The 18528-nt window shown below is 35.0% G+C and overlaps 1 protein-coding gene across 6 annotated transcripts in view; it reads left to right on the top strand.

Annotated features, from left to right (window-relative positions):
- Positions 1-18528, top strand: part of TBC1D5 (TBC1 domain family member 5) — a 537570-nt gene that overhangs the window by 124122 nt on the left and 394920 nt on the right. For 3 of the 6 annotated variants that reach the window (XM_059920392.1, XM_059920387.1, XM_059920389.1), the window contains exon 3: positions 10186-10388. The exons of 2 other annotated variants lie outside the window; for them this stretch is intronic. The gene's annotated coding sequence lies outside the window, so the exon portion shown is untranslated. Of the gene's footprint in view, positions 1-8330; positions 8401-10185; positions 10389-18528 lie in introns of all 6 variants that reach the window. One more of the 6 variants, XM_059920391.1, reaches the window with a different exon arrangement.

The following is an 18528-nucleotide window of genomic DNA, read 5'->3' as shown; positions in this document are numbered from 1 at the left end:
TCTCAAGTGCATATGTATGTAGGGCTCTCAAGGATAACATGTTGAAAACTATGTAGGAATTAGCCGTTTAGGAAGTTTAATCTTAAATTAATGCCTGTCACATTGACTGAAGCACAGAGCTTGGCTAGGTATGTTTTCAGAGAGAGCTTTCTTGTTGTACTGAATTCAAGAGATAATGTATTTCAGAGTGAAAATAAGTGAGGGAAAACGATGTCTGAGCTCCAGGAATCACAGATTTCAATGTTATGAGCCCACGGTCCATGGTTATAGGAGGCACAAACTTCATTCCCCGTGGTGGGTTTCCAAGGTACTCCAATGAAATACGGAGATAAAGGAATCACTTTAATTCACTATGTGATTTTGACTTACATTACTCATAGATATACTTGAGGACATTGTGATGGTGTGTAAAGGATCGGCTTGTGGAGTGTCACAGGCCTGAGTTTAAATACCACTTATTAACTGTGTGATGTTAAATAAGTTTACTTAACAATGCCTATAATTTCTTCATCTGTATAAGTGGGATTAATGATAATAATAAAACCTTTGCATCGAGCTGTTATGGGGATTAAATAAATCGACATTTTCTGAAACACAAAGAAGAGTCTTTTAGGACATCCTCCTCGTACCTCCACTCCCACCCCAAGTACCATGGGCTGAGAAATTAATGTCATCAGACGGTGCTCAGAAGGGCAGTTATAAGGTTAAAAGCACATTTTACATATGGGTAGTCTTTAGATAAGGACATTTCTAAATGTTTTCAATGAAAGATAGTAGTATTTCAATGATTATTTAGGCCATGGTGTTTTAAAAGCAGCAGCAGTTTTAGATTAAGTAACCTGGTCTTTCAGGGTTTTTTCCCCTGTCCACAAATGCTGCTCTGGGAGACGGCCTAGTGTTCAGTCACTTACACAACAAGTGGTCCAGTGCACAGGACTGGGAAGGATGTCCTACTAAGGATCAGGGTTACCAGCCTTTTTGAAGGCTTCAACAAGCCTTTTTAAAACTCTCCTTGTAGGGGGTGTGGTAGCTGACTGTCACCTTTCCCTTCATGTAACTTGGACGAGAGAAATAATTGTAAAGATGAACACAGAAGAATTTGAGGATCATTTCTCAAGAGGTTGACTCTGGGTGATTTTTTTTTTTTTAAGTCCCGAGAGTTGGGCGCTTTATTTGGGCTCCTGCCCTTGGAGAGTAATAACCAATTGCCTGAGAGTTCTTGCTTAGTTTCCAGTATCCAAACTGGAAAACATTAATTTAGAAAAATCTTCAGGGCTTCCCTGTGGTGCAGTGGTTAAGAATCCGCCTGCCAATGCGGGGGACACGGGTTCGAGCCCTGGTCCGGGAAGATCCCACATGCCACGGAGCAACTAAGCCCTTGGGCCACAACTACTGAGCCTGCGCTCTAGAGCCCGTGAGCCACAACTACTGAATCCCGCGCACCTAGAGCCCGTGCTCCGCAACAAGAGAAGCCACTGCAATGAGAAGCCCGCACACCACAATGAAGAGTAGCCCCCGCTCACCACAACTAGAGAAAGCCTGCACACAGCAACGAAGACCCAACGCAGCCAAAAATAAAAATAGATAAAATAAATAAATTTATAAAAAAAATCTTCATAACCCATTTTGGTTATAAAACCAAAAGTTTTGGTATACTGTATTTATCATATTTATGATTTTCCTCTTTTCACTTCACAATTTATAATCTTTTAACCTCCTAGAGCATTTTTTCTTATGGGATTTTGAATATTCTTAGTTTTATATATTTTGTTGCAGTATGAGACCATAATAATAATTTTGCTTGGAATCTTTAAATATTTTAAAAATGATTTTGAAGAATACATTCAAAAAGTTATCCTTCTGAGTAGCAAAAAAAAAATGGCATTAGTAACATAAATTAATTGATTGCTGTTTTATTGAATTATTAGACTGAAAGCACTGATACACGTGTGATCTTCCTGTATCTGTTTTGCTGAAGTATTAGTTTCAAACCTACTAAACAAGTAACCTAATGCAAAATTTAAAATTCAGCTGGATAATTTATACCAAGAAGTAGCTCAAAGTGAGATATTATGTGAATTGTAGAGACCACAACTTGGCAAAATTTTTAAAGAGAGTACTCAATTGAAGATACTTCTAGGCTTGAACCAGTGTATTTAGAACTAAGGAGACTTTCTAAAATAAAATGAAATCTCAAAAACTTGAGGAATTAGTGGCGTGATCTAAACTTCATTTTACTCAGTGAATTCAGGTTACTTAATGTTACAAGAGTCAGCAGAATTAAAATTGAGATCATTCATTTGTTACTTCTTTTGTCCTCGACATCCCTTTTGCAGGAGTGCAAGATACTGAGGTAGGCATGTTTATGAAGTGATATGTAGTATGTGCTTTTTCTCTTAATCAGCCTTTTTTCTTATCCCTTTCTCCTCCTATCTTTTAAAAAATTTTTTATTCCCTTCATGGCACAAATAATCTAATCTGCCTACCTGCTAGATTAGAAACCTTGGAAATAAACTAAACTTCTTTCTCTTCTTCCATTTCTGTGTCTGGGTACCACCATTTTTCTCATGTTCTTTTGTCTCTCACTCCTCCATTTCTATAGCCACTGTGCTAGTTCGGTTGTTAGCACTCTATCCCACTACTGGAATTATCTTTCTAAAAGACTCACTAAGTACCCAATAATTGGTTCAGCTATTTTTCTATGCTGCTAATAATTAGCAATATTATCCAGTTTAGGTTTCTTTTATTCTTTTTGAGAAGGGGCTAATAGGCAGTGAGATCAATAAAGGAACAGTAGTTTGGTAGTAAAGTAAGTGATGGGAAAGTCATGAGCCACAAAACAGAAAAAATACATGTGTTAAATAATTGAGTCCTTTGTAGAGCTAACTTATTATCTGTTCTCTTCTGGTTTTAATTACTATTGTGCACGTCTGTTTTCTGAGAACTAAAGCTTCCTCAGAATTCTGGAATAACTTGGGACAGTGACTGCTTTTCATAGGCTTTCCTCCAGTGCAGTCAGCTATGGTTCGAGTTTTCTTTTTGCAATTTGAACAAGATAAATTACAGTTTTTATTGGATAAAAGGTGACAGGCAGGTGATGTTACAAAAAGGCAATAGATTAAAAAAAAAAATGGAACTCTGAAGCAAATGGAATAACATAAGGAGGAGTAGTTAATGAGATGTGGAATAATTTAATAAGCCTGGAACAGAGAATTTAGAATACAAAATAAAATTATGGTAATGCTTAAAGTTTTAGCCTGTTTAATCTAAAATAATTTCTTCAGAAATCTTATTTATTTTCATCTTAGTTACAGGAACACACTTAAAAGAAGGGAATACCTTAATTATAAATATGTTTGTATCCTTGTTGCACTGTGAAGGATGTCTACTTTGAAAAGTCCCATGCCTCATGTCTGCCACAAGAAATGCACAAAAACTAACATATGCTCAAGGGAATTTTTCATCTCTTGGAGTCAGGTTGAATCTGCAGCTTTCTTAAGGAAACCACAGTTCCAGGAATTTTCTAACTTTTCATGAGCATTTAGACTGGTCTCCGAGATTGAAATGGACCTCAGGTGCCCAAAGCAACTCTCAGAAATGACCCAGCCTCTTTTGGTTTATTTAGAGTGATGGAGACTAATCTGTTTCTTATTTGTAAGCGAATTTGAACTTGGTATCAGAGCTTGATCCTAAATGAATCAGGATATAGAGAAGAGAGGCTATGTTGGCATCAAGAGCAAAATTAGAAGATATAATCCTCAAATCACAAGAATTTTTCTCTTCTTTAATTGTGCATACATTGGTTTCTGTTTTGCCTGGAGCTTAGGGTAGTGTGGGATCAAACTTGGTACCAACTATTTGTGAGAAATGAGCATGACTGTTTGAGAGAAAATAATGTCACATACTACTATAAGAATTCTAAGATGAAGAGTGATTTTGGAAGTGAAGGTATGTTTTATTATTAGGACAACCTAGAAGTATTTCATTTACCATAAAAGTCAAAGAAACATACTTAGATTGTGTCAGTGCTTTGGGGATAGTGGCTATATAAAGGTTTATAAAATTAAGGGAAGTTATGAACAGAGTGAGTAACAATCAGGTATATTACACTTATAATTGTCTTTGAATTGAAATGGCATGATACAGTGGTTAAGACCATATGGCCTGTGGGTTAAGATTTCTTGGGTTCAAATCCCAGCTTTACCATTTGTTAGTGATGAGGTCTTGGGCAAGTTAGTGTCCTTAAGTTCTTATTAACTGTTTTGTTTGTTTGTTTTGGTGGGGGTGGGGTGGAGGTAAGGTGGCATCAAATGAGATACTTCATATAGATATCAGTATCATGGTAGAGTATTGATGTTATTGTCACTAAAGTATTTTTTCAAGCAGCTTTGTTATCCTTAGCTTTCTATTCCCTGTCGTGGTCATGTAAGTCATGAGGTTAAAAACAAACAAACCTGAGTGGGTATTTTCTTTGATTCAGAGGAATACAAGGAGACCGTATGTACTAAACTTTAAACTTTTAACTGCTCACATTTAGCTTCGCACATAAGCCTTGAAAGAATAACACCCATCTTGAAATTTCAAAATTAAAAAATTAAATTCCGTTAACCTTGGGTGGAAATTTGGAGTTTTAGAATTCGTCAGAATCTCTTAAGCCTCTGGAATGTTGTTAAGGCAGCCCTGACTCAGTGTGCCCTGCCTGTAGGTCAGGTTAATGGGGGCTGCTGGGGCAGTGACCAGAATGTATACTTCCATAGTGACAATTGTAGTTCATGTAGAAAGTAAGATGGGCGTACTTTAATTTTCTAAGTGATCTGAAGTATCTGGAAATACAGTAGACATTTTCGGTCTTGAATGCTGTTTTGGTACCAGTGTCTGTTAGCATCCAGTGGTATCACTGAGGGTTATATGTAAGCTCTTACTCCATTTTTTTTTTTTTTGATAACTGTTACTGCTTTAGACCCTTTTACATATTTTTAAGATTCTTTACTAATCAACAATATATTTTATTTATCCAGTGGTTAACTTGTGTGACAGAAGTTTCCTTATGAACCATTCATCTCCCTTAAACATTCCTATGTGTTTTGACATGTAAATCCATAAATGACTTAGTTTTAATCACAAGACTAAAATCTGGATTAAGGAAAATCAAATTTGGTAGAGACATTTTATGTATAGTTAAAACTGCTGCTGTTTAGTTATCCCTCTTTCTATAGAAAAGGAACCTTGACAGTAGTTGTTCAGAAACATATTTGAAATTTTTGTATTAAGTTGGGTACAATTTAATTGGACAAAATAAAGTATTATATGTGTCCAATAAATAGTTTAAAAATTATGTGCCTGAAGAATGGAAAGTGATTGTTGTTGGTAGAGATCTTTTAGAAAGCTTGAAGGAGTCATCCCTTCCACTGCTGTATCAGAATCTTTGGGAAGGTCTGCTTGGGAATCTCCATTTTAAGAAGCTCCTTAGGAGATTTTTATGCACACTGAAGTTTTAGACCCACTGCTGAATTCTCCATTGACAGCTTTAGGATATGGGCTTCTGCTCTTCTGATGGAAGCTGCTCTTCCCCAGTTGGGGGAAGAACAGGGGTGAGCTGAGGCAGCCCTTCCTGATGCCCTGCCATGCTCTGTGCTGGGAAATTTCCAAAGCTATCAGTGTTTTGGGTCCTCTTTCAACTGACACTCCTGTGGTGAAGGAACATGTCACGTTAATGGTGATGCCCAACCCAGAGCCTTCACGTGTTTCCTAAAATGTTAATACTTCCTAGCAGGGGAGGAAATTGCAGGTGAGGAAACGTAAGAGAGATTAAGTGGTCTTCTGGAGCCAGGACTGGAACTGAGGTTGATTTGATTTTAATGCCCAGACTCTTTTCTTTCTGTCTTTTTTTTTTTGCCGCGCTGAGCAGTTTGTGGGCTCTTAGTTCCGCAACGGGGATTCAACCCGGGCCCCGGCAGTAAAAGTACCATGTCCTAACCACTGAACCGCCAGGTAATTCACTACTTTTTTTTTTTTTTTAAGCCCAGACTCTTTGATTTACAATATTATATAAATTTCAGGTGTACAGCTTAGTGATTCACACTTTTTATAAAGCCCAGAGTCTTACACTATCCTAGCTACCCTCCTTTTAGTGGAAAGAACGATGGGTTGTTGGTTAAGGTAGCCTTGGGTTGGAAGGATGCCTCTATCGTTTACTGGCTTCACTAGCGACTTTACACATCCCCAAATTCAGTGTCCTCATCTGAAAAGCAGGCATGAAGATTGTAAAATTCTAAGGTTATTGTGAGGATTAATCTACCACATTTTTAGAGTGCTTCAGCATGTTTTTATAGTTCTGTCCCAGAGTAGGCATTCTAATAAATGATGACTGTTATTCCACAACTTAAGGGAAGGCGAGTGTGCCTTATGGAATGAACCAGTTTTAGGCTAAATGAGTTTGTCAGATTATGAAATGTATGTTTTCCTATTCTGATGTGGTGTGATAACTAGAAACAAGGAAGGTGCTGGATGTGTGAAGGGGTTTTCTTGTGGGAAAACAGTGTAGATCTCTATTTTTTATCTAGTACCCATATCCTGGTAAATTCTAAATTTGATTCTAGCCCAGACCCTTCCTATAGCTCCAAACTCTAGTAGTAGCTCCAGATGTTTCTGTTGAAATGCCCACAGGATGTTTCCATCAGCTAACCCCTTAACACGTCCAAGTCTAAACTTGGGCTCTTCCTTCCAACACCTGCACCCTTCTGTTAGGGTTCCCTGCATCAATGAATGGAATTCTCTCCATCTGCATCCTCCACAAAATCTAATCTTCCATCAAAATCTGCTGATTGTTATCCCGTGTCTCTTTCTGCCTTCTCATCTTTGTCTTCCCCACCATCACCTTAGTCTACGCTACTGTCACCTCACACTCAACTCCTCCCCTGCATTTCTCTTGCCCCCTCCATGATTCTGCCACATTGGATATTTTTTCAACATACAGTTGGTTGTCATACCTTATTTAAAACCCTTCAGGAATTTTGCCTTATTCACTTACTCTGCCTTTTTTGTTTCACGTACGTTCCATCTTTAGCTGTGGCTGGCCTCTTTGCTTCTCTTTCCTGACTTTGAATGTGCTTCTCTCATAAGTGCTTTTAGACCTTTGCACTTGATGTGCCCAGATTTGAACACTTCCCGTACCTTTCAGATCTCATCTCAGTCTTACTTTAGGTCTTTGCTGCTCTCTGGGATACATCAAGTCTCCTGTTATAAAATCTCATGGTGGGGAATTTCCCATATTTTTAGTAGCATTTATCTCTGTTTGCAATTATGTATTTGCATGGTTGTTGGATACTATTTGGTTCTCCAAATAAAATGTAAGTTCTGTGAGACAATTTCAACATCTACAAAGGCCTAGAACAGCCCTGACAGCAGATGAGAAATATTAAATGACTGACTGAACTACATAACTAGGCAATTAAAAGACAATCTTTTAGAACTAAAAGATTAGTTCTGAAGTGAGGTAAGTACACATGAAGTCACAGTGTTGGCAGGTTAAGCATTGTTACTTGGGAATACATTTGTTATTGTAGCATTGGTTTCATGAGCCTCTAATTTTACTTAAAGACTAGTAGTGTTTTGAATTTTGAATTTCCGAGTACAGATTAAGAGCTTCCAGAAGTTGATTGTACTTTAATGACTTTTAGAGTCAAAACTTTCCCCTTTCCTCACATCTGGACAGCATTTGAAGTTCACAATTTAAAAAAGATATAGTTGGTTGTGTACTCCTTGATGTTTACTATATGGAATGTATTTATTTATGTTATTTGCCTAAGGCATAAAATTTTTAAAATGCTACCAAAACTTACGAAGACAAGAAATCATAGATGTTATAAAAGGTTTTTTCAGCTCTTATAAAAGTTAGAAAAAATGAAGAAGATTAATATGATATTGGAATTGTGCTTTTATGTTACTTTTTGGTATTTGGACCTTAATTTACTGTATGATTATTGTTAGCAGATTGAAATGTTCTTGTGAAAACTCTTAAGGCTGTAGTATTTTCTTGAAAATTGGTTCAGTACTGTTGTTTACATTGTAAAATTAGTTCTTTCAATAAGATTTTGGTTTCCATCTATCCTGAATTCTCCTTAGGAGTGCACAACTTAAAAAATAAAGAGGCGCAGTCAGCAGAAAAAAGAGGTGGTCTGAGCATTTATGCGTTAAATATGCATGTTAATTAGGAAAAAAATTAGAAAGATATGAAAACAGATGTTACATAAATTATTGCAGTCCCAGGGCAGCAGTAACTTATACACTGACAGTAATTTTTATATGTGCATGTGTTTGTCTATTTCTAGATTTCTCAATGTTTATGCAATTCCGTAGAGAATAACTAGAAGAATGGTATATCCTTTCAGTGAGACAATGGTAAACATTCCTTCTGCATGTGGCTTGCTGAGCGAGTCTAGGCATAACATACACTTTTCCTGTACAGATAGCCTTCCGTGTTTCCTAATTCTTCCTGTAGTCTTCTTCCTTCCTTCTTGGTTTCTTTGATAGTATGTCAATGGAATCTTTTATTGGATTATGTCCTGTCAAAACAATAAAGTGAATCATGATCCCAGCAGTGTAAGAAATGTAAAATTGACTGGGATGTAAAGTATGTGTTTAGAAACAAAGCAAATCACAACTACTGAGGACACTGATTGTAGTGTCACTTTTTCTTTGGTTACTGTCATACTTTCTGAAGAAATAGCCATCATTCTCTGAACAGTATTGACACAGTAGTGTGACAATCTATACTAAGTGTTACATAAACACACATTTATCAAATACACATATATTGGAATAATTGAAAGATACTTGAATGTCTTTCACTCTAAAGAGACATCCATAATATAAAAATGGTTTATATTTTTACAAGGGAATGATGAGAAATAGAGACATGCTTTATTTCAGTGGTGTGGCGATTTTTAGTTCAACCATGGAGAAAAACCATGTGACTATATTGCTGTCCAAGGAGCTGCTGACAGTATCTAGATATTTTCCATACATAGATTATATAATTTAGAAACATGTTGTTTGTAACTTTTCAGATGAGATTGAAAGTTAAAATAAAGAAATCCTCCATCAGAATGTAATAAATCATTCTCTTTATCAAATGAACAAACAAAACATGAACTATATTCAGTATAGGGGCACAGAACAGTTTCCTTAAATCTGTCTGGAGATCAATGCTACATTCATTGGTATTCTTCAGAAATCATACTTTGTTATTTGGTTTCAGTAGCATATGATGCTCAAATGTGTTTTAAATAATTAATTTCTTTTGAATCCCAGTAGGTTTCAGATACATCTATTATCATAATGTTTTTCAAAAGTTCTGTGTTTTTGATTTATATTTTACCTAACTACTGTTGTCCTTTTGTACATACGCTGAGTCACCAGTAAGCTGTAACAGGTTATTGGGAGTAAAGTAAACTGATACAGAATCAAATCTAGAAAAGAGTGATAATAATATATTTAGTAATTTATTATAATTTAGAGGTTCTTTACCTAAATTAGATATTTAAGAAATTCCATCATTCTTGATTTTATGTAGAGATACATACATCTATGTCAGATATGATTTGTGGAAGTAGATTGAAGTATATTACTAAAGATGATAAATGTTTTTCTACAGGCAAAAAGGCTATGGAAATTAACTTTTAATTCACAAATAATATTTACTTGCCACACTGGTACATCTGTATTCTAATTTTACTTTTTATTTATGCTTTGGAATTCATTTTCAGTGGAATTTTTTTTCACATTTGTTTGCAAATGTTAGATTTCCATTTTTTATTTTATGTGATTTTAATACTTGATATTATTTTACTATGTATTAGTAGTGTATTTCTTATTTGAACACTTTTATTTCATTTCAGTGAAACAAAGTGATAACAGGTGATTTGTTTTATATTGAGGTGTTTTAGGGTTTTTTTTGTATGATAATGCTTTTTATTGTAGGCATTATAAAGTGAATTTCTTCTAGGAGCTAAAATAGATGATTGAAAGAGTGATTAAAGAGTAAGCTAACATTTGTCCCCTAAGAGCCAGAAATATTATGACATAAACTTTTTCAGCTTGCTTTTTGCATTGATGGCTTTGGTTTAGGGTTCCTTTGCTTAGGGAGAGGATATTTGAAGCTATTTTATTTATTTATTTTTCTAGGTATTTGCTGTTTTTCCTGCAGCTCAGTTGAGGGATAACTCAGCCAATCTCTATTTCTTGATTCTTTACTTCCAATTGGCCAACCAAGACTTTTATTTGGCAAACTCTGTTGTACAGAGCCTGACGTCATCTATGACCCATAACAAGAGCACGCGTTTTCAAGTGTCAGTTAGATTTGTGGATCAATAAAGTTTTCTTGAAAGGTAAGTGTATATTTATTCAAAACGTACATTTAAAAATTCAGTACTATCATCAGCTGTCTTAGTCTGTTCGGGCTTTTGTAACAAAAATCCCATAGACTGGGTGACTTATAAATAACAAAAATTTATTTTTCACTGTTTTGGAGGCTAGGAAGTCTAAGATCAAGGTGCCAGCAAATTTGGTGTCTGGTGAGGACCCACTTGCTGGTTCATAGATGGATGTCTTCTTGCTGTGTCTTCACTTGGTGGAAGAAATGAGAGAGCTCTCTAGGGTCTCTTGTTTATAAGGGCACTAATCCCATTCATGAGGGCTCCACCCTTGTGACCTAATCGCTTCCCAAAGGCCTCACTCCTAATACCGTTACACTTGGAATTAAGATTTCAGCATATGAGTTTTGGGGGGTGATAAACATTCATTTCATAATAATACCCTCATTATAGTTACAGTAATGTGTTTTATAGATTTGTGTACAAAAAATGTGTGTGGGTGTGTATGTGTGTGTTTATACACTGCTGCCAGGTTTAGATTGCAGGCTCTTTCAGGGAATAATGTTGCCCTCTAACACAGAGTTCCCTGATCAGTTTCTTTCTACTTATATATCTACCCACCGGCTTCCAATCTCTTCTTTTTCTTCACTGTTTTCCTTCTCTTTTAATTGAGCCTGCATGAGGGCTTTAAAAATATTTTCCCACCAGCAGACTTTTAGCACTTTTCTTACTGAATACTTTTTGTTCCATATTTCTTTTCCTTCCCTTTTCGTCTTTCCTTCTTTCCTACCTTCCTACCTCCTTACCTCCCAACATTCATTAAATTTGTTGGAGTTGCAAAATTAGAATGATTGAACTTAGCATTGAAGGTATCTCAGATAGGTAGCATTCACATTTTTTTTTTTAACCACAAACCATAGTAAGAAATAAATTTTATACTTATGAGCCATTTCCCACAGGTATAAATGGACAAATGAAACAAACAAGAGTTAAAACCATTCTGCGCTGGCTACCTTGAATGTATGCTGTGCTCTATTCTATTACCTTTTTTTTTGGGTATATTTCATTTAATATATGCTGATACCCATAATTAAATTTACTTCCCTATCCAATAGTGGATCACCTTTGCAATTTCAGAAGTCATACTTTAGATCACTTGTATGTTTGTTCATGACTGACTTGTAGGGAAAATAAATGGAATCAAGCAGTTTGTTTTCTGTTTCAGTCAAGCTGCCTTTTCTTCTGCCTCCCCTGTGCTTCTCATTTCTGTCGATTCATTACAAGTTATCAAATAACTTGGGGAAAGAACTGTGTAACTGCTGGGAAATACTAGAGCACTTATAGGTTCTTCTGTAGTAAGAACACAGATACCAATGGTCATATCTCAAAATATAAAAGGAAGATAAATCTTTGATAGAATCTTTCCTCTATAGTAAGGTGTATATTTCTTTATTCTCTTCTTGTTCTTTCTATCTACGTAAATTGTATGTGCATGCTGATGCTCTCAAATCATTCTTGGTTTAAAACATTTTAAACTTCCAAAGTCTTTTACATCAGCTTAGAATAACAGATTTTTCCCCAAAGTGGTCTATTCTAGTGCTCCTTCCCATTTCGTTTAACATTTTTATCCTTTTAATAAGTTGCAAACATTTAAAAATTGTGAATGTAATATATTTTATTAGAAAGTTTGGTATATACAGAAAAGTAAAAAGAAGATAAAAATTATCCTTAATCCAATGCAGCTAAAGCAGTTCTAAGAGGAAAGTTCATAGCCATAAACACCTACATTAAGAAAGGAAAGCTCAAGGGTGTCCACTCTCATCACTTTTATTCAACATAGTTTTGGAAGTTCTAGCCTCAGCAATCAGAGAAGAAAAAGAAATAAAGGGAATCCAAATTAGAAAGGAAGTAAAACTGTCACTGTTTGCAGATGACATGATAGTATACATAGGATATCCTAAAGTCACCACCAGAAAACTGCTAGAGCTCGTCAGTGAATTTGGTAAAGTTGCAGGATGCAAAATTAACATACAGAAATCTGTTGCATTCCTATACACTAACAGTGAACTATCTGAGAGAGAAAATAAGGAAACAATCCCATTCACCATCTCATCAAAAAGAGTAAAATACCTAGGAACAAACCTAACTAAGGAGGTAAAAGACCTGTACTCAGAAAACTATCAATATGAGATACTAATGAAAGAAATTGACAATGACACAAACAGATGGAAAGATGTATCATGTTCTTGGATTGGAAGAATTAATATTGTTAAAATGACCATACTACCACAGGCAATCTTACAGATTCAGTGCAGTCCCTATCAAAATACCAGTGGCATTTTTCACAGAACTAGAACAAATAATTTTAAAATTGGTATGGAAACACCAAAGACCCCAAATAGCCAAAACAAATTTGAGAAAGAAGCAACAAGCTGGAGGAATCATGCGTCCTGACTTTAGACTATGCTACAAAGCTTTGATAATTAAAAAAGACTCATACATCAATGCAACAGAATAGAGAGCCCAGAAATAAACCCACGTACTTATGGTCAGTTAATCTACGACAAAGGAGGCACAAATATACTACAGAGAAAAGAGAGTCTCTTCAATAAGCGGTATTGGGAAAACTGGACAGCTACATGTGAAAGAATGAAATTAGAACATTCACATACACATACACATATACCACATACAAAAATAAACTCAAAATGGATTAAAGACCTAAATGTAAAACTGGATATTATAAAACTCCTAGAGGAAAACATAGAACACTCTGACATAAATTGCAGAAATATTTTTTTGGATCCATCTCCTAAAGCAAAGGAAAGAAAAGCAAATATCAACATATAGGATCTAATTAAACTTAAAAGTTTTTGCACAGCAAAGGAAACCATCAACAAAATGAAGAGACAACTTACTGAATGGGAGAAGATATTTGCAAATGATATGACCAATAAGGGGTTAATATCCAACATATATACATAGCTCATACAACTCAACATCAAAAAAACAACCTGATTAAATAATGGGCAGATGAACTGAATAGACATTTTTCCAAAGAGGAAATGAAGATGGCCAACAGGCACATGAAAAGATGCTCAACATCACTAATAATCAGTGAAACGCAAATCAAAACCACAGTAAGGTATCACTTCACACCTGTCAGAATGGCTATCATCAAAAAGAACACAAATAACAAATGTTGGCAAAGATGTGGAGGAAAGGGAACCCTTGTACACTGTTGGTGAGAATGTAAATTTGTGCGACCACAGTGGAAAACAGTTTGGAGGTTTCTCAAAAAATTAAAAAAAAAACTACCACATGGCTCAGCAGTTCCACTCCTGGGTGTGTATTTGAAAAAAACAAAAACACTATGTCAAAAAGATACATGCACCAGAGTGTTCATTGCAACATTATTTACACTTGCCAGGGTATGGAAGCAATTCAAGTGCCCATCAACAGATGAATGGATAAAGAAGATATTTTGTGTGTGTACACACACACACACACACACACTGGAATACTACTTAAAAAATGATAAAATTTGCCATTTGCAGCAACATGGATGGACTTGGAGGGCATTATGCTAAGTGAAGTAAGTCAGACAGAGAAAGACAAATACTGTTAGGTACTACTTACATGTGGAATCTAAAAAATACAACAAAATTAGTGACTAAAACAAAAAAGAAGCAGAGTCACAGATATAAAGAACAAACTAGTGTTTACCAGCTGGGAGAGGGAAGGGGGAAGGGGCAATATAAGGGTAAGGATAAAAAGGATTATTATAGGATTATATGAAATCATGTGTGTGAAACTTTTGAAAATTGTAAAGCACTGTAAAAACTGAGGAATCTTTCATTCAATGGAAAAAAGAAAAACCACACACATAAAAAAAAGGAAAAGAAAGCCTAAGTAAATAACCTAAAACTACATCTCAAGAAATGAAAATAGAACAAACTAAGCATAAAATAGTAGAAGAATAGAAAAAAAGAGCACAAATAAATGAAGTAGAGATTAAAATAACAACAGAAAATATCAATGAAACCAAAGCTGTTGTTTTGAAAAACATAAAGTAGACACAACTCTAGCTAGATATCCAAAGGGCAGGGTGGAAAAAAACTGACACCACTGAAATACAGAGGTTCAAAAGAAACTGCTGTGAAGTTATTCACCAACAAATTGGACAACCTAGAAGAAATGGTTGAATTTCTAGAAATATACAACCTATCAGTCATGAAGAAAGAGAAAATCTGAATAGTCCAATAGTAAGGAGATAGAATCAGTAATCCAAAACTTCCCAGCAAAGTCCTGGACCAGATGGCTTCACTGGTGAATTCTGCCAAACATTTAAAGTAGAATTAATGTCAAACCTTCTCAAACTCTCCCCAAAAATAGAAGAGGAGGGAACACGTCTGTTTTATCAGGCGAGCATTACCCTGATACCAAAACCAGGCATGGACACAACAAGAAAAGAAAATTACACACCAGTATTCCTGATGAACACAGATGCAGAAATCCTCAACAAACTATATTGAACCAAATTCAACAGCACATTAAAAGGATCACACACCATGATCAAGTGGGATTTTTTCCAGGGATACAAGTATGGTTCATTATCCACAAATCAATGTGATACACCACATTGATAAAGTGAAGGATAAAAATCATGTGATCATCTCAGTAGATGCAGAAAGAGCATTTGATAAAATTCAACATCATGGTATGAACTTTCAACAAACTGGGTATAGAGGGAATATATTAATAAAGACCACATATGAGAAACCCATAGCTAACATCATACTTTATGGTGACAAGCTGAAAGCTTTTTTTCTAAGATCAGGAATATAACAAGAATGCCCAAACTTGTTGCCCCGCCCCCAAAAAGAACCTGAGTGTTATTTTCTTGGGCTATTTATCAGGGTTGTTTTTTGCAGTGAGTAACCATGAGAAACAAGATGGTGTTTCCCATATTCAAAGAAACAATCTCACCAATTTTATTTGACATAGTCCTGGAAGTTCCAGCCAGAGCAATCAAAACAAACAACCGAAAACCAAAAAAAAAAAAAAAAAAAAAACCCGAAGTATTCAGATCAGAAAGGAAGAAATAAAACAGAGGTATGATATATTATATGTAGAAAACTCCACCAAAAAAACTGTCACAATTAATAAACACATTCAGTAAATTTGCAGGATACACAATCAATATATAAAAATCTGTTGCATTTCTATACACTAACAATGGACTATCAGAAAGAGAAATTAAGGAAACAGTCCCATTTACAATTGCATCAAAAAGAATAAAACTCAGGAATAAATTTAACCAAGGAGGTGAAAGATATGTGTACTAAATATTTTAAGACATTGATGAAAGAAATTGAAGTAGACACAAATAAATAGAAAAATAGTCTGTGCTCATGGATTGGAAGAATTGATATTGTTAAAATGTTCATACTACCCAAAGCAATCTACAGATTCAATGAGATCTCTATCAGAAGCCCAACGGCATTTTTCACATAAATAGAAAAAGCTATCCTAAAATTTGTATGGAACCACAAAATACCCTGAATAGCCAAAGCACTCTTGAGAAAGAAGAAGAAAGCTGAAGGCATCATACTTCTTGATTTCAAATTATATTACAAAGGTACGTAATCTAACCAGTATGGTATTAGCATAAAAACACACATATAGACTAATGGAAAAGAACTGTGAGCCCAGAAATAAACCACACATAGATGGTCAATTAATTTATAGCAAAAGATCTAAGAATATTCACTGGGGAAAGGATAGTCTCTTTTAATAAACGGTGTTGGGAAAATTGGACAGCCCCAGGCAAAAGAATGAAATTGGACCGCTATCTTACACAAAATCAACAAAATACACAAAAATCAACTCCAAATAGATTAAAGACTTGAACAGAAAACCTTGACCATAAAAACTCCTAGAAGCAGATGTGGTAAGGTGCTTGACATTGGTCCTGGCAATGCTTTTTTTGTTTTTTAAATTTGACACCAAAAGCAGAGGCAAAAATAGCGTAAATCAGTAAGTGGGCAGGAGTACGTCAAAGTAAAAAGCAACACAGTATACGCTTTAAATATCTTACATTTTATTATATTATATTGAGGTCAGTCATACATCAGTAGAGCTGAAAAAATAAAAGATAAAAATAATGTAAGAAAGAAACAAGCAAAAAATCCCTACTCCTATCTTCTGGTGATGAACTGATGTAATAGATGAAAAATATAACATTTTAAAAAATTTTACTTGGATTTAACAGAGGGGAAAAAATGAAATGAAACTTAAATGATTAGTGAATCTGAGATAAATGTTCCTTCAAATCATAAATATTTGATCCTAAGAGCCTTCCAATATGAAAGAAGATTATGGAAATCTTTAAATACTCTGGAAATAAAATACGAAAAGACTGATCTAAAAGTAGAATATCTTTTTTTTAGAATAACTTATTGAGGTGAAATTTATGTAACATAAAATTAAGTGAATAATTCAGTAGAACCCACCACCTCTCTCTAGTTACACACATTTCCATCACTCCAAGGTAGAACACCTTACTTTTTAAACAGTTTCTCCTCATTCTGACCTCCTCCCAACTCGTGGTATCCATCAGTTTGTATTCTGTCTCTAAGGATTTATCTATTTTGAATATTTCATATAAATAGAATCATGTAGTACATGACCTTTTATGTTTGGCTTTCACTTGTAGTACTGTTTTCAAGGTTCATCCGTAATGTAGCATGTGTCAGTTATGTGTCAGTACTTTATGCATTTTCACAGCTGAGTAATATTCCATTGTATATATAATTGTTTGGTTTGCTTCCAACTTTTGGCTCTTGTGAGTAGTGCTTCTGTGGATTTAGGTGCACATGTTCTTATTTGAGCACCTGTTTTCAGTTCTGTTAGGTATATACCTAGGAGTATAATTGCTGGGTCATGTTGTAATTTTTTATTTACCTTTTTGAGGAACCAACAAGTTGTTTTCCACAGTGGCTGTAGCCTTTTATCTTCCCACCAGCAATGTGTGAGGGTTCCAGTTTCTCCACATGTTGTCAAAACTTGTTATTTTCCATTTTTTTTTTGATAATCAGAATATGATAGTGATAAATGATTTTCAGCAAAGTAACATTGTAGAGAGGTGATTATATTCATTATTTCTAATATAGTGATTATATATCAATTCAGAGTATCACTTAATTCTGCGTTCCGTGCAGAATTAACTGACCAGTAGAAATTGTTTTCCAGAACAAAAGATTTCTTAGTTTTCTTCATCTTCTCAAAATCATACTGTATTTTGCTTCATATTTATACCGTTTTTTTCCCCCGCCTGTGTGTATAGTTCTTTGTTTTTACCAGAGTTTTAAATTACCATTCTTTTCGCTTAATGCTCATAGGAGGTCTGCGTCTCTCCATTTGTGGGTAGCACACCACAACTGTACTTTTAGGCTTCAAAATGTATGATTTTAAATCGTAAAATAAATTTTTGTTAGGTTACCTACTGTCTTGTTGAAGAAATACATCACTTAACCTGGACCTTCTGTTTTAGTATGGACCAGAGCTTCGTTGGCCTTTTGCGGAACTGTTACACTCATTTCTTTTCATTATATTTCTGGGTTAGTTCTAATGATTCTTGTGTCCCATTGTCACAATTTAAATAAATTTTCAGAAGGTTAAATGGTGCAAGATGAATTTTCTGAGTTATGCATATTAGAAAATATTTTTATTCTCACAGTTGATTCATAATTTATCTGGGTATATATTAGTATTTCTAGATTTAAAATAATTTTCCTCAGAACTTTGAAGACTTTGCTCAGTTTGTTTCTAACATCCATTATTCCTCTGAGAAATATGAAGCCAGTCTTACTGATTGAAGAGTTTTCTAGGAGATATTAACAGTGAAAACAAAATAGAGAAAAATTCGTGATTTGATTACGCTTGCTTTTTAGGGTAGAGAGGTTGACAAGAAGCAAGATAAATAAGTAAAATATGTAGTCAGTTAGATAGTGGGGCTATAAAGGAAAATAAAGGCAAGGAGGGGAGGTTAGAGAGTTAATAGCATAGGGGGACTGATGGAAATTGTAAATAGGGTGGTCAGGGAGTACCTCCCTGAGAACGGAACACTTTAGTAAATGTCACATGGAGGTGA

Source organism: Balaenoptera ricei, chromosome 4, assembly GCF_028023285.1.
Source record: "Balaenoptera ricei isolate mBalRic1 chromosome 4, mBalRic1.hap2, whole genome shotgun sequence".
NCBI classification, from domain to species: Eukaryota; Metazoa; Chordata; class Mammalia; order Artiodactyla; family Balaenopteridae; genus Balaenoptera; species Balaenoptera ricei.
Note: the sequence above shows the minus strand (reverse complement) of the source record. Positions and strands in the feature narration are given on the sequence as shown.